Source organism: Pimephales promelas, chromosome 13, assembly GCF_988280905.1.
Source record: "Pimephales promelas chromosome 13, fPimPro1.hap1.1, whole genome shotgun sequence".
In the NCBI taxonomy this organism is placed as follows: Eukaryota; Metazoa; Chordata; class Actinopteri; order Cypriniformes; family Leuciscidae; genus Pimephales; species Pimephales promelas.
Window position 1 is genome coordinate 30,642,506 of NC_142781.1, and position 13,383 is coordinate 30,655,888.

General features: G+C 35.9%; 1 protein-coding gene across 2 annotated transcripts in view; it reads right to left on the minus strand.

Annotated features, from left to right (window-relative positions):
* Positions 1 to 11,929: 11,929 nt before the first annotated feature.
* runx2b (RUNX family transcription factor 2b) overlaps positions 11,930 to 13,383 on the minus strand; it is a 57,488-nt gene continuing 56,034 nt past the window's right edge. For both annotated transcript variants that reach the window (XM_089118877.1, XM_089118878.1), the window contains one exon: positions 11,930 to 13,383. This exon is cut by the window's right edge and continues 1,963 nt beyond it. The gene's annotated coding sequence lies outside the window, so the exon portion shown is untranslated.

The following is a 13,383-nucleotide window of genomic DNA, read 5'->3' on the forward strand; positions in this document are numbered from 1 at the left end:
ACACTAACATAGTAACACAATGAGGGTCCCTACATTGAAAATGAAGCATTGAGAACTTTGTAAGTGTACAGACTGTTTAATAAGAAGATACGTTATAAAGACAGTTCACTTCGTGTATACAGACAGGAGCCATCTTGGAAAACAGTCACGACAAGTCAAACCATGAACGGCGTTCGGGAATCGACTTATCGAGTCTATTTTCTAAGATGGCTCCTGCCTGTATACGCGAAGTGAACTGTCTTTATGAAGTATCTTCTTATTAAACGGTCTGTACACTTACAAAGTTCTCAATGCTTCATTTTCAATGTAGGGACCCTCATTATGTTACTATGTTAGTGTAGGGCTATTTTGAGCCTTGTTAGTGGTATAAACTAGCTATTTCTTTTTACTTATTAAATGCCCCCATATACTAGCGTTATATGCTAAACCGTTTTTAGAGATAAAACTCTTTACATTTGATTATCATGAAAACAAATCTCAAGAGAACGGTTGACTAGGTACCGATGTTTTACTAGACCGAAGGTTCATTTTGCGCCAGAGTTTTCCTTTAATGAGCATCTAATTTAACGTGCCTTCAATAGAAGAAACACAGTGTGGCAAATACGATCGTTTCTAGCTATATTCTGCTCTTTTATTACACATTGAGAGCCACTAACAGAGTTTACAGAAAATCCTCAATTCTTTATTGCCTCATGTAATTTCTTTGTAAAGTACAAGTTGTTCAGACTTTCCTCTGTTATACCTCCCAACTCATATATTATTTTGTCTTCTCAATTCTTGTTGGCTTATCTCAAAGTGTTTAACATCAATCAACGCTGGATACATCATACTTAAATATTTATTCACAACCCCGTTTATGGGAAATTAACGAGCTGAGGTGGAAAGGAGATTCACGACACACAGCGGTCCACCGAAACGGAGAATAAGGAAATCTGATCGGGCGTTCATCCAGGTCTCCTCCCCTCCACTTAGCACTGCTGGAATAGCATCGGGCCCATGATAGGTCCTTGTGGAGCTCCTGCTCTTGTGTGGTTTGGACAAGCGTTTGATATGAAATGAGAGTGTGGCGCCAGAGAGGCCTATTCCGAGTGAAGCTCTATGAATAAAATAATATTTTCACAGTTTGACTTGCATTATTTCTTTTTCCCTGCGCACACGTTTTTGCTAATTGATGCCGGTTTATGGAGCCGTTTCTAAGGAAATGGATATTTATTGTAATTGAATGATGAGTGCTAATTGTGCGGTTACGTTTCTGGAGTGTTTTTGGACACTCAGAAAATGTATGGATGTCATTGCATTAGATCTATCTGTCTGTCTGTCAACCTAGATGCATAATATGTATATATATATATATATATGTATGAAGAGTTCAGATGCAAAAGCCTCTAAGTGCCATTTGAAATTTTCTTCTAGAATGATAATTTTTATCAAGCTTGTATATTTAAGTTCAGTGATTTCACTTAAATGGCAATGATAATTACCTATTAATTGTTATTTAAGTGAAATTACTGAACTTAAATATACAAGTTTGATAAAAATCATCATTAAAAAAGAAAATTTCAAATGGCATTTAGAGGCTTTTGCATCTGAACTCTTCATATATACACACACACACACACACGTCTTGATAGAGCTGTTATGTTAGCTGATGTTAGCTATGTCACCAACATCTAAACTGGGTTTCATTGTCCGTTAAATGCGAAGAAAACTACTTTGATCTGGTCGTTTCATCCTCGAGCAAAGATGAGTGATTTCTGCTAACAGATTTAAACATGAGCTTACAGGCCATGGATCAAAGCTCTCCCTTTGCTTCCACTCTCTCATTATGGCCAAAAGCCATCCAAGCCTGTCTCTATTTTTCCTTAAAAGAGCCTCAAAAGTCTCCGAAGACCTGTGCCCGTCAGATTTACAATAGGGAACGGGACTATTTACCCGAAGCAGGAGCCATCCAGAAATAACAGTGCAGAAAAATAAATGGAGCCTGCTATATTTTTCCACACAAGTAAGAAAATATGCTATAGGACTTGTGCCTCGCTGGTTCGTAATTAGTTCTTAAACATTCTCCGCCTTGGATCTCTGCGTCCACATTCAGCGTTTCTGATAATATACAATGCGGCATTAATGTCAAACATGTCTCACTCAGGTTCAGGCCTGTAACTCTAATCTGTTTGTACAGACTCGAGTGATTCACAAGTCCTTAAGGAGGAGATCCTATAGACAGGCTCACTGTCTCTCTCTAGTAGGGGTGTCACGATTTCGATATTAAATCGAAATCGATCGAAATTAATTCAATGGTATCGAAATCGAAATAAAAAATGGTATCGTCGATACTGCCACGCCCCATGTCGCGTCCGTGATGGAAAGTTCGGATCGTTTTACTGACTCTATTGTTCAATCTCGTTCATCAAAATTAACTAAACTTTTTTTTCTAGTCATTTCAGGGGCTTTAAATGTTATACTATTAAGTTATGTTACTTGTTTTTGTTATATTTTAAATTTGGCAATGGTGTAGTGTACATTGTGAACAAATTTATATTGCGTAATGCATAAATGTGTAGTCTAAAAATTGCATAGCAATCTGCGCTTTACTTTTTTTTTTTAAATCGAGAATCGAATCGAATCGTGACCTTAGAATCGATAACTTAATCGAATCGAGGATTTGGAGAATCGTGACACCCCTACTCTCTAGTCCATGCTTCAATTTGTGAATTACTTTTTAAAGGAATAATTAACCTACAAATAAAACTGTTGTCATTCAAACATAGTATTATTTTTTTCTACACTCTTAAAACTTAAACTTTCTTTATTTAGCATCTATTGTTGAAGAACCTTCACATTGCACAACAGGTTCTTTATATCGGAAAAATGTTCTTTAGATTTTTACTATATTCTAAAAAAGAAAATGGCTCTTTTATGATGTTGTTTTTTTGGGAACCCAAAATGGTTACGAAACCCCTCTTTTGGAAATTTTATTTCTAAGAATTTACAAGGTCTGCTGCTGTTGTCTTATCCATTTAATGAATTTTGTGGGCATTTAAGGTGCAATGTGTAATAATTTAGAGTATCTATTAACAGAAATGCAATATGACATCCAGGGCTGAAACGATTCCTCGAGTTACTCGAGTTACTCGATTACAAAAATTCCTCGAGGCAAAAAATCTGCCTCGAAGCCTCGTTAAATTCCTATGACGCGCACTTTACGCGCACGCACGCACCGTTATTCAGGAAGCACACCATAGCGCATGATACATTTGACTTCATAAATGGCAGAGAATGTCTAAAGTTTGGGATCATAATATGTTTATAAAGGGAGAGAACAAGATGCAGTGTGTCTGCAAATTATACCTGGCAGGGCTGCCAACTCTCACGCATTCAGCGTGAGACTTGCGCAATTCGATTTCTCACGCTGAAGTGTCAATCCCTTCGGTCAAATGCCTGAAAGATGAGTTCGTCTATAGATCTACCTGTTGAGCCACTCGTGATCGACTAGTTTTACCGCCGCATATTAATTCGCAAGTTAAAATATCCTGTAATCTAGTGCGAGCGCGCATGCGAGATGTTGAGCTCTTAACCACGGCTCGCGCACGACGGCAGAGAGGTAAGCGAGCGCGTGCACCCATGTCTCTCTCACGCGCCAGACCAATTGCGGCAATTCATCATAACTTTTATGTAGCCACGCAACAAAAATTTCAGCATACATTCACCGGGACGTGATGGAGGAACAAATATTGTGAGACACACAGACTCTGATGTTTGTCTTGAGATTACAGTTGAAAAAGTCTGATTCTTATTTATAATTGTTTTATTTCCATTTATTTTTATTTTTTTTTATAAATTGTACACATTTGTGTACCTGTTTGGGTTGATATTTTATATTCATTTATTTTTGTTTCCAGGTGGGTAATTTGCAGAAGGTGCAACCATTTTTTTGTAATGTTGTATTAAGAAGACAAAACTAAGGTCAAATGGGCTTTACTATTTAAGTTTGTATTCAAAGTTTTACATGTTATGGGCTACATGTAACAGGTTTTACACTAAATTGGTTTAACTGTATTGTTATATAATTGTTGGCACTGGCACTTATAAACACTAAATGGGTAAAAATTGCAATAATTAGTTGTGGAGCCAAATGTTGCAGTTGGAATAAATACCTCTATTTTTTTTAAAGGAATAAAAAGCCAAACACCTTATCATTTTCGTAATACATTATTTGTTTTGGTTGCTTAAAAATACACATAAACAAATTATCCGATTACTCGATTAATCGATCGATTAAGTGCTAGATTAATCGATTACAAAAAGAATCGATAGCTGCAGCCCTAATGACATCCATAACTATGTTTTCAGTGCTGTATAAAGAACTTACTTTTAAGGTTTTTATTACCTTAGAATATGAGACATTTGTATCATTTATATCTTCTATATCTATGTCGACATATTGTGACGTCATGTTTCTACCGTAGCCGACAGCAAACACAGAGCGCGTTTCGTCACTACCTTGAAACGAGACCAGCCATAGAAGCTAGCCATAGACACTGTGAGTGACTTTTCCCTTGTCAGTGGTGTAAAATATAAAGTTGGGTCGTTTCATGTAACTTAGTTATTCTCCCTCGCTGTGTTATGGCTTTGACAATCAGCTGATTACCATTGACCGAAAAACGGTAACGTTACCTGAATCACCAACCCGTCGATCGCGGTCGACAAGTTGATCTTGGAAGCATTTTAAGTCGATCGCGAAGAGTTTTCAAAATCAGAGAAAAAAAGCCTATTGTGTGTAGTAAATGGTGTCTAGGGGATGCGGAGGCGCACGCTGTTACAATCATGTCATTTTTGCAACAGCCCTACATAACAGCTCATATTAGCTCATATTATCACCCTCTTGTTTATTGCAGTTGCAGAACATGTCCAGCAGATGGAGGTATTACAGCTTTACGACATCCTAATCACATCTTGACCAATGTGTCTGTGGCACAGCAGACACATATCTGAAACTGTACACAAGTGTTCAAACAAAGGTTTGACTGTGAACCAGATGAACAAAGTATTAAATTACCACAATCAGTGACAGTTGAGAATGAATCAATATTTGAATGAGTGTCTGGTAGTGTCTGAGTGACTTGAGAGTATAAACAACAGTCAGTACTAAAGCGCGCAACGGTAAAAAAATGGATATCGCCAGATTTATGGAGTATACAAAACCATATATTATTGCTGAACTTCTAAGACTCCTGCGAGTCACCCTATTTAGCCTCATTTTGGTTGTATGTTTGCAGTTCCTCTCTGGATTTCAGTAATATTTAGTTTTTAGGATCACATGAAAGTTTACTGTTGATTTGTGGTCTAGTAGAATGAACTGGTCTCCAGAATTCTGACACAAATGCATTATATCATTTTTATTAGGACAAAGTGGAAGAAACATAAATCCAGGTTTTTCTTGGAGAAACAAAATATCAGGTTTTTTCCTCACAATCGTAATGAAGTTGCCATGTGACTGACATGCAGTGGGATTTGATGGAGATTGTTGATATGACAGGCACACGCCTGTGGCTTCAGTAGAAAGCTGACGACCTAACCAGAGGGATTTTTGGCTCTGCAGAGCTCCAGTCTGGCAGACCAACTGGACATCAAAGCGGAGCAGTGGGGTTTAGTACTCGCCCTGTCATACGGGAATGCTCCAGATCCACAAACACAGAGAAATCAGATACTTTTGGGGTTATTCTACAAAACGGGTGTCATTTGTTTATCTCATATATAGCCTATGTAAAAACAATGAGTCACCGAATGGCTATAATGCCAACGTGTACCATGTAGATTTTCTTTATGTGCGTGGGTATTTATTTATATAAATATATATTATATATTTTGTTATGTGAGTCAAGAACTCTAGGATTCTATTTTGAACTCTATTGAACCTTTTTTCTAAGAGTATATTATTTTAAGATGGCACAATGGATTTTAATACATAAGCACATTATTTATCTTGTGTAGCCTATATGTTGAAATCCTTGTACAGAATCGTACTTTTATTTAAAATTCACTTAATCAAACTGAAAAAGGGTGTTTCATAGAATGACTTAGCAATTCTGAGGGGGGTTTTTTTTTGTCTTCTCATCTCCAGATGAGATATTCAATATATTTCATTTTGAATAATGGAGTAATAGTTTTATAATGTGTTTCTTTTTATGTATTTAATTTGAATTAGCCTATTCGTTATTAAATATTACACATGAAATAATATATTTTAAAAATTATCTCACATAGCCAGATCCATAAAGTCTATAGTCTCAAATATATATTTATAATCAAACCATCATAGCAGTGTTATTATAATTACCTCATCTATCGACATGATCATGCCGGTGAATTGCAGAGATCGGGCAAAACATCCACATCATCGCTTTCTCGTCGATATTCATGAAATGTTGTTCTAAGCAGCGTGGACGGCGTCTTGATGTTCTTCATCGCTGCAAAGGTATTTCCAACTTCTTTTTACTTCTAAGGGAAGAACGAAAACGCACTTCTCCGTGAGTTTTTAGTCTGGTTGCACGAGCAATGGGCTCTATGCACGGTGGTATTTCCGGTGAAGGTTTAAGGACGCTCGATAACTTCCGCCGATCGTAGAGTCCAATGCAACACCGAAAATTTATATTGAATTTTATACTCCATGGTTATACTAAAGAAATAACGTACACAAAAACAAACAAAACAGACACCCCTCGTTTTGTTTATGCTTCTTTTAAAATTATTAAATAAAAATAACTATATATACAATTACATCTAAACATTTGAAAGTTTCGTTTCAAAGACGGGAGGACAGTAAATTTTGAAGACTGCCATAATCCCGTTTTCCTCGGTTTTCTTCTGCTTTAATTTCCCCAACCGGAAACTGAAGAGCGCGTGAAATGCGGAACTCATATTTGCTATCTGCAGTTCATTTAACGTCCACATTCTTGCTGGGTTGTTTTAACCCATTTTTTATGGACAAACGTTGGGTTAAAATGTAATTAAAAAAATAAGCCCAATGCTAGGTTTGTTCATATTTTACCCAAAGTTGGGTTAAAATAACCCAGCAATTTTTAGAGTGCACCGGTGTCACTATTAACAAGGGTTCCTGAATTCTCTTAGACTATTCCATCAATCAAAAAGACTTTGTCATAATAACATCATGATTAACTCTACAACTCTTAATGTCGTCTACATTAGATCACTTTGACTCTTTATCATACTCTCTAAAAAATGCTGTTGTTTTAACCCAACTTTGAGTCAAATATGGACGAACCCAGCCATTGGGTTTGTCCATATTTGACCATGGGTTAAAACAACCCAGCATTTTTATGGTGTATATGTTTTGTAATGTTTGTCAGCAGAGAAGTCTGATACTATGGTTTTTGTATAATAAAACAGATATTTGAAAAGTGGAAATTTCAGCATTATTTATTTTTAAAATGTAGGCTATTAAATTCCAACAAGGCTTTTGATGAAGGATTTAATGGTAAACGGTCAATCTGGTGACATTACTAAAACCATACTGTATCCCCAAATAATTTTAGAATAATATTTTTTTTAATATATATATTTTTTATTTTAATTAAATGTAATTAATTAAACAGCTCGTAAACATACTTTATCAGTTGAAAAAAATAATAAATAACTTGAATAAATTTTAAATTGAGACCCATACACTAAAAATGCTGGGTTGTTTTAACCCAACTTTGGGTCAAATATGGACAAACCCAAATGTTGGGTTAAAAATGTAACCCAATGGCTGGATTTGTCCATATTTGACCCAAAGTTGGGTTAAAACATCCCAGCTTTTTTTTTAGTTTTTGGTTCTAAATTGAACTCCATTTAACCTTTTTTTTCGAAGTGTCTATATCTTTATCTTAAGATGACACGATTCATTTCATTAACACATTATTTATCTTGTAAATGTAGAAAATTCACTTTATCAAACTGAAAAAGGCACCTGTTTCATAGAATGAACATTTTTGTCAGTACCGAGTATTTTATGTTTTCCCCTTTTTTTTTTTTTTTTTTTTGGTACAATTTCCAGATGAGACATTTATTACTCAGATATATTTCATGTTGAATAATGGAGTCTGCTGTATTATTATTTTCCTCAACCGTGATTGATCAAAGCCTGAGCTGTAAAAGAGATTTTCTTCATTAGCTTTTAACAGTGAATCATATGGTGAACAGAAAGGGTGATTACAGCCTCAGTAAAAACAGATTGTCATTTCAGTTTTTCATTTAAGTATGGAAATGTTGCTCTTCCTGTAGCGGCAGGATGTGGCGGCGTGTGCGGAGACAGTTGCGCCTGAGAGGACCCTTATTCATTTTAGACATGACTTGGTGCCTGCGTACGAATCCAGGACAGCCGAGTTTCCTTCTCGGTGCTCCATCATGCGATATATCTCTCCACATAAGAGCACAATCTGTTCCTGAGCCCGGCTTTACCCACAGAAGCTCTCGCAAGTCCTCGGCTGTCAAGAAAATTCGTTTTATCATTCAGCCATATAAATCATCACAAGCTCCACAGGAAATCGAGAAAGTTTGACTTTCCAGTCATAAACCATAAAATCTGTCATTAATATAATAACATGCATCGGGATATTTGGAGACGGGGCTAAATGAGTACCAGACGTGGGCATCGATAAAAAGGTTTGGCTTGCGACGTCAGTTTTCCAAAATACAGTATCAGAAATAATATAATGTCACCCGGACTGTATGTCACTCATCGTGCGAGATCTCTGGAAACGTGATTTGACCGGTTTGCATTACCAGTTCATTAGTTCTCAATTAACACTCAGTCACCTCAAAAGGTTTATAGGGCCGTTTCTTTGACGAGAAACATGTCTTTGCTCCTCTGTGACTGACTGAGACTCAAGATGGAGTTTCTTTTTCCAAATATTTCACATTTTAGTGTTTGGCTCAACCCTATGGAAAAAGGCAATTTTGCATGAATATTTGGCATGCTGCTGAACTCTGTCCATCATGTGCAAGTCGATCTTCACTGAGACGCTCACTTCCATTGGACGGCCTTTGACAAGATAGAAGATAAGTTGAGCCTCCTGGCACAAACATATAGATTTAACAATGAGATCTATTGTTCTTCTGGTAGCTGTCCATGGTACTGATATCAGAGGCGATTGGGCCACAACTACCTTGATTATCGTGTGGTGGGTTTGAGCGTAATGTTACCAAAATTGTTAAGTTTCTTAAAGGGATAGTTCACTTTGAAATTAAGTTTTGGTATGTTTCACCAAGATGTAGGTGTCTTTGTTTCCGCAGTATTTTCAATTTTGATATTTTTAGGTCAAACCGTTCTTGTCTGTCAGTCATATAATGGAGGTCTATGGTCACCACCTCAAAGAGCATGCACAGAGAAGTCCAAATTCAACATGATTTAATGACTCATAAATGTAAGTACAGATTGATGGCCTAAGACACGAAACGAGCGGTTTGTGTGAGAAAACGAACAGTATTTATATCGTTTTTACCTCAAGAGTGACGTACACGCGCGATAGATCACTTCCGGCTCTTGCACAGACAGGAGCCCCCTCGCCCTCAGAGTACTTGGACGTGGCTGTGTGGTTACAAGAGGGAAAAAAAATACTGTTCGTTTTCTCACACAAACCGCTCGTTTCGTGTCTTAGGCCATCAATGTGTACTTACATTTATGAGTCATTAAATCATGTTTAATTTGGACTTCTCTGTGCATGCTCTTTGAGGTGGTGACCATAGACCTGCATTATATGACTGACAGACAAGAACGGTTTGACCTAAAATAATCCAAATTGAAACTACTGCGGAAACAAAGACACCTACATCTTGGATGCCCTTGAGGTAAGCTAAAACACATCAAAAATTAATTTCAAAGTGAACTATCCCTTTAAATATTCCACATTTAAAACCTTGTTACTGTCTGGGGACAACTTTATAGAGGTCATGCTAAAAAAAAATTACTTTATGATTCCTATTTGGATTATTTAGGAGTCTTTACATTCTGACATGAATTCGTAATTGCTGAAGAACAGCACAGAGAAAAACAACATGACTCTGCTTTTTACACGTATTGATTAAATACATTAGATTACACCAACACAACTTTAAATGTAAGAGGTTCAGAGGGATTAATAAAATAATATTTATCTAGATTTTAAATCTGGTTTTAAGCATAAATATCAATAAATTGTGACAAAAAGTCTTTAAAACTGCTTTGTGCTGGTAATGGGAAATAGGAAAAAGGAACATAATATATTTACTTACTATCATTTTGGAATAAGAAAAAGTTTTGGAATAATTAAGAAAGTCATTAAATGAAAGAAGCATCTTGTATTCACCAAGACGATGTTTGATTAAATATATGTTTTAATATGCAATTTATGAATTTTCAGCATCATTACTCCACTCTTCAGTGTCACACGATGCTGATTTGGTGCTCAGTTATTGTTGGTGCTCTATTGATAATGGTTCTTATTATTATCAATGTTGTATTGATGAACATTAAAGTTTTCATTGCATAATATTTTAAGCGGTGATGCCCTTAGATTATTTGATGAAAAGGTTCAAATGAACAACATTTATTTGAAATAGAATTCGTTTGTACCATTATTAATGTCTCTTGCTGAATAAAATAATAAATCTCACCCCAAAGTTTTGAATAGTATAGTGTATCACGGTAGTACATCACAAACATATTAGACAGCACAAATAATCATGTTTCATGAGCACCAAATCATCATATTAGAATGATTTCTAAAGGATCATGTGACACTGAAGACTGGAGTAATGATGCTGAAAATTCAGCTTTGCATCACAGTTAAAATCTGTTAACACTAATAATGCACAATAATACTATTTTTACAGTATTTTTGATCAAATAATCATATAGACTTATTGGTGAACTTCTTTCAAAACATACAAAAATGAATTATTCTGAACTTTTGACTGGTAGTGTATGCTTAAAATATTTGTTTAAAGTTATTTGAATATGTTTAGACATTTCTAATGGAAAGACAGAAGTACTGGTTATGTACTGATTGACAGTGCTGACTGGTTTGTGGGTCTCTCTCTCTCTCTCTCTTTCAGTGTTTCTCACTTTAGTAAGACAATAATTGAAAGATTGATGTCAAAGGGAAAATCTGGGGAATTTTGCTTGTCCAAGAACAATATAACAGTATAAGGTACAGTACATTCCCAAATATTTAACAAACCCAACATTACTTCAGATTTCACTCCACTGCAGTGCATTTAATAACATACAGCGGGGTCCAAAAGTCTGGAGCGCACTGAAAATCTGGGATTTCAAATCGAATTAGGGTCCATTTAAAGCATTCAGAGCAATTTCTTTGTTGCCCACTCAGATTAAGTACCTCTGGCTCAATATTTACTGGCTGTATCTGAACATCTAAAGTGTGAACCTGCATGCTTTTCCCACTCAGTTCACATTCATGGAAATCCCAGGAAGGCTCCTGGTTTAAATGGAGATGGATCACTCTCTGATTATGTCTTCAAGCAACGTGTAACCGCCCCAGTTTAACAGACATCAATACCAGAGAGACGAACGCAGCGCCGAGGCCAGCTGTGCTTCCAGGACCATCCAAAGCAAATGTTGATCCAGACTTTTGTCCAAGTCAGTGCGTTCTACAGTAGTGCGCAAACCCTGAGCTGCTTCCCAGCTTTCATCTCCGGCCAGGTATCTTCAAAGTTCATTGATAAGGCAATGAAACTGTATGTAAATGGAACAACCCGGCGCATGGACTTCTGGCCATTAGTCTTCCCTAAAGCCCCAATGTGACTTTTAATCAATGTCAAACTGGGGAAAAGAGACGGAGGAGAAAGTTTAATGACTGAGATGATATATTTAAAGAGGAACACAGTAATGCCAGGAAACTATGATAGAATACTACGTTTGAGACCGACGAAATCATTGCAAAATGTCTTTTTATTTCTCTTACGAAGAAAACTATTATAATCAACATACAACAATCAAAAAAAAAAGCCAATTTCTTTCACTGTTGTCATGATAATTTCCCCCTCAAACCCTTTTTCTATCCGTGGATAAAAGAGAACAGGCTTCACAGGGAAGAAAACACAGATGTGCAAAGGAAACAAAGCATGCAAGAACCAGAGACAAATTTGCTACAAATTGCCCTCAGTTAACCTGTCAGATAAATACTAATTTACAAAAGAAGGAATGAGATAATAATTCAACAAAACTCGGGTGGTGTATTTACCTCCTGTAATATACAACATGGTCTCTGAACGATGTAAACATTTCGTACACACTCACAGCTATTTGAATTTATAGGCAGGCGCCCTGATTTGAAGCAGAGTCGGGACCAGAAATGCCGAAAATAAACCATGACCAGTCCCTCCAGAGATGCAATACTGGACCAATGTTCAGGTAAATAAGGACAGAAACACGTCCTGCCCAAGCTAAGAGCTTTTGGTTTTTTAATTGCTTAAAGCCATATTTTATTTAAAGCACTGCTTTGAGGAAAGCTTTCAGTTGTGTGTTGAGGTCTGTATAGTTCCAACTGTAAGGCACTAGATATATATATATATATATAACTCTGGTACACTATTGCAGTTGGGTAAGTCAATCCGTCAATGATGGATAAACTAAGGGAATACTAATACTCGTTAATTTGCACACGTATAACCTGATAATGAACATTTACATTAACTAAATTGACCATGGAATACAATTTAGCTATGTTATCATTCAAAAGATTGGGGTCAGTGAGAAAATCAGAAAAATTTCCAAATCAAAATCATTTCACTCGGCGGCCATCTTTAAAACGCAAGTGCAGCTCATATCTCTTTGAATGGGGAAACATCAAATTCTCCAAAGCTGTTCAATAGCGCTTATCACTGTAAAAAAATATTTTCATGATTTTTAATCACAACATTTTTTCTTTTGTTAAATCAACTTAGATAATTTATGTAGTTCAGATAAAATACTATATATGTGTATTAACTCATTTTTTTCCATTTCAATAAACTTAAAATTTGAAGGCAACCAGGTTACTTATTTTTTTTTAAGTTAAACCAACAATATTTTTTTTACAGTATACGATTAAATTTCATATTTGAAATCACCAATAAAATCTGACAACAACGGTCTCAACAAGTGTTTTAGCAGAGCTAAGCGGAGCTTCTAACGGCAGCTGTGATGACGCAATGACTTTAGCAATTGCCGATTGGCTGTTTTGGCTAATTCCACCAAACACTGTAAAAAAAAAATATTTTTAAGATTTGTTAATCACAACATTTTTTCTTTTGTCAAATCAACTTAAATAATTTATTTAGTTCAGATAACTTATTATTTTGAGGTTACTTAATTTTTTAAGTTAAACAAACAATATTTTTTTACAG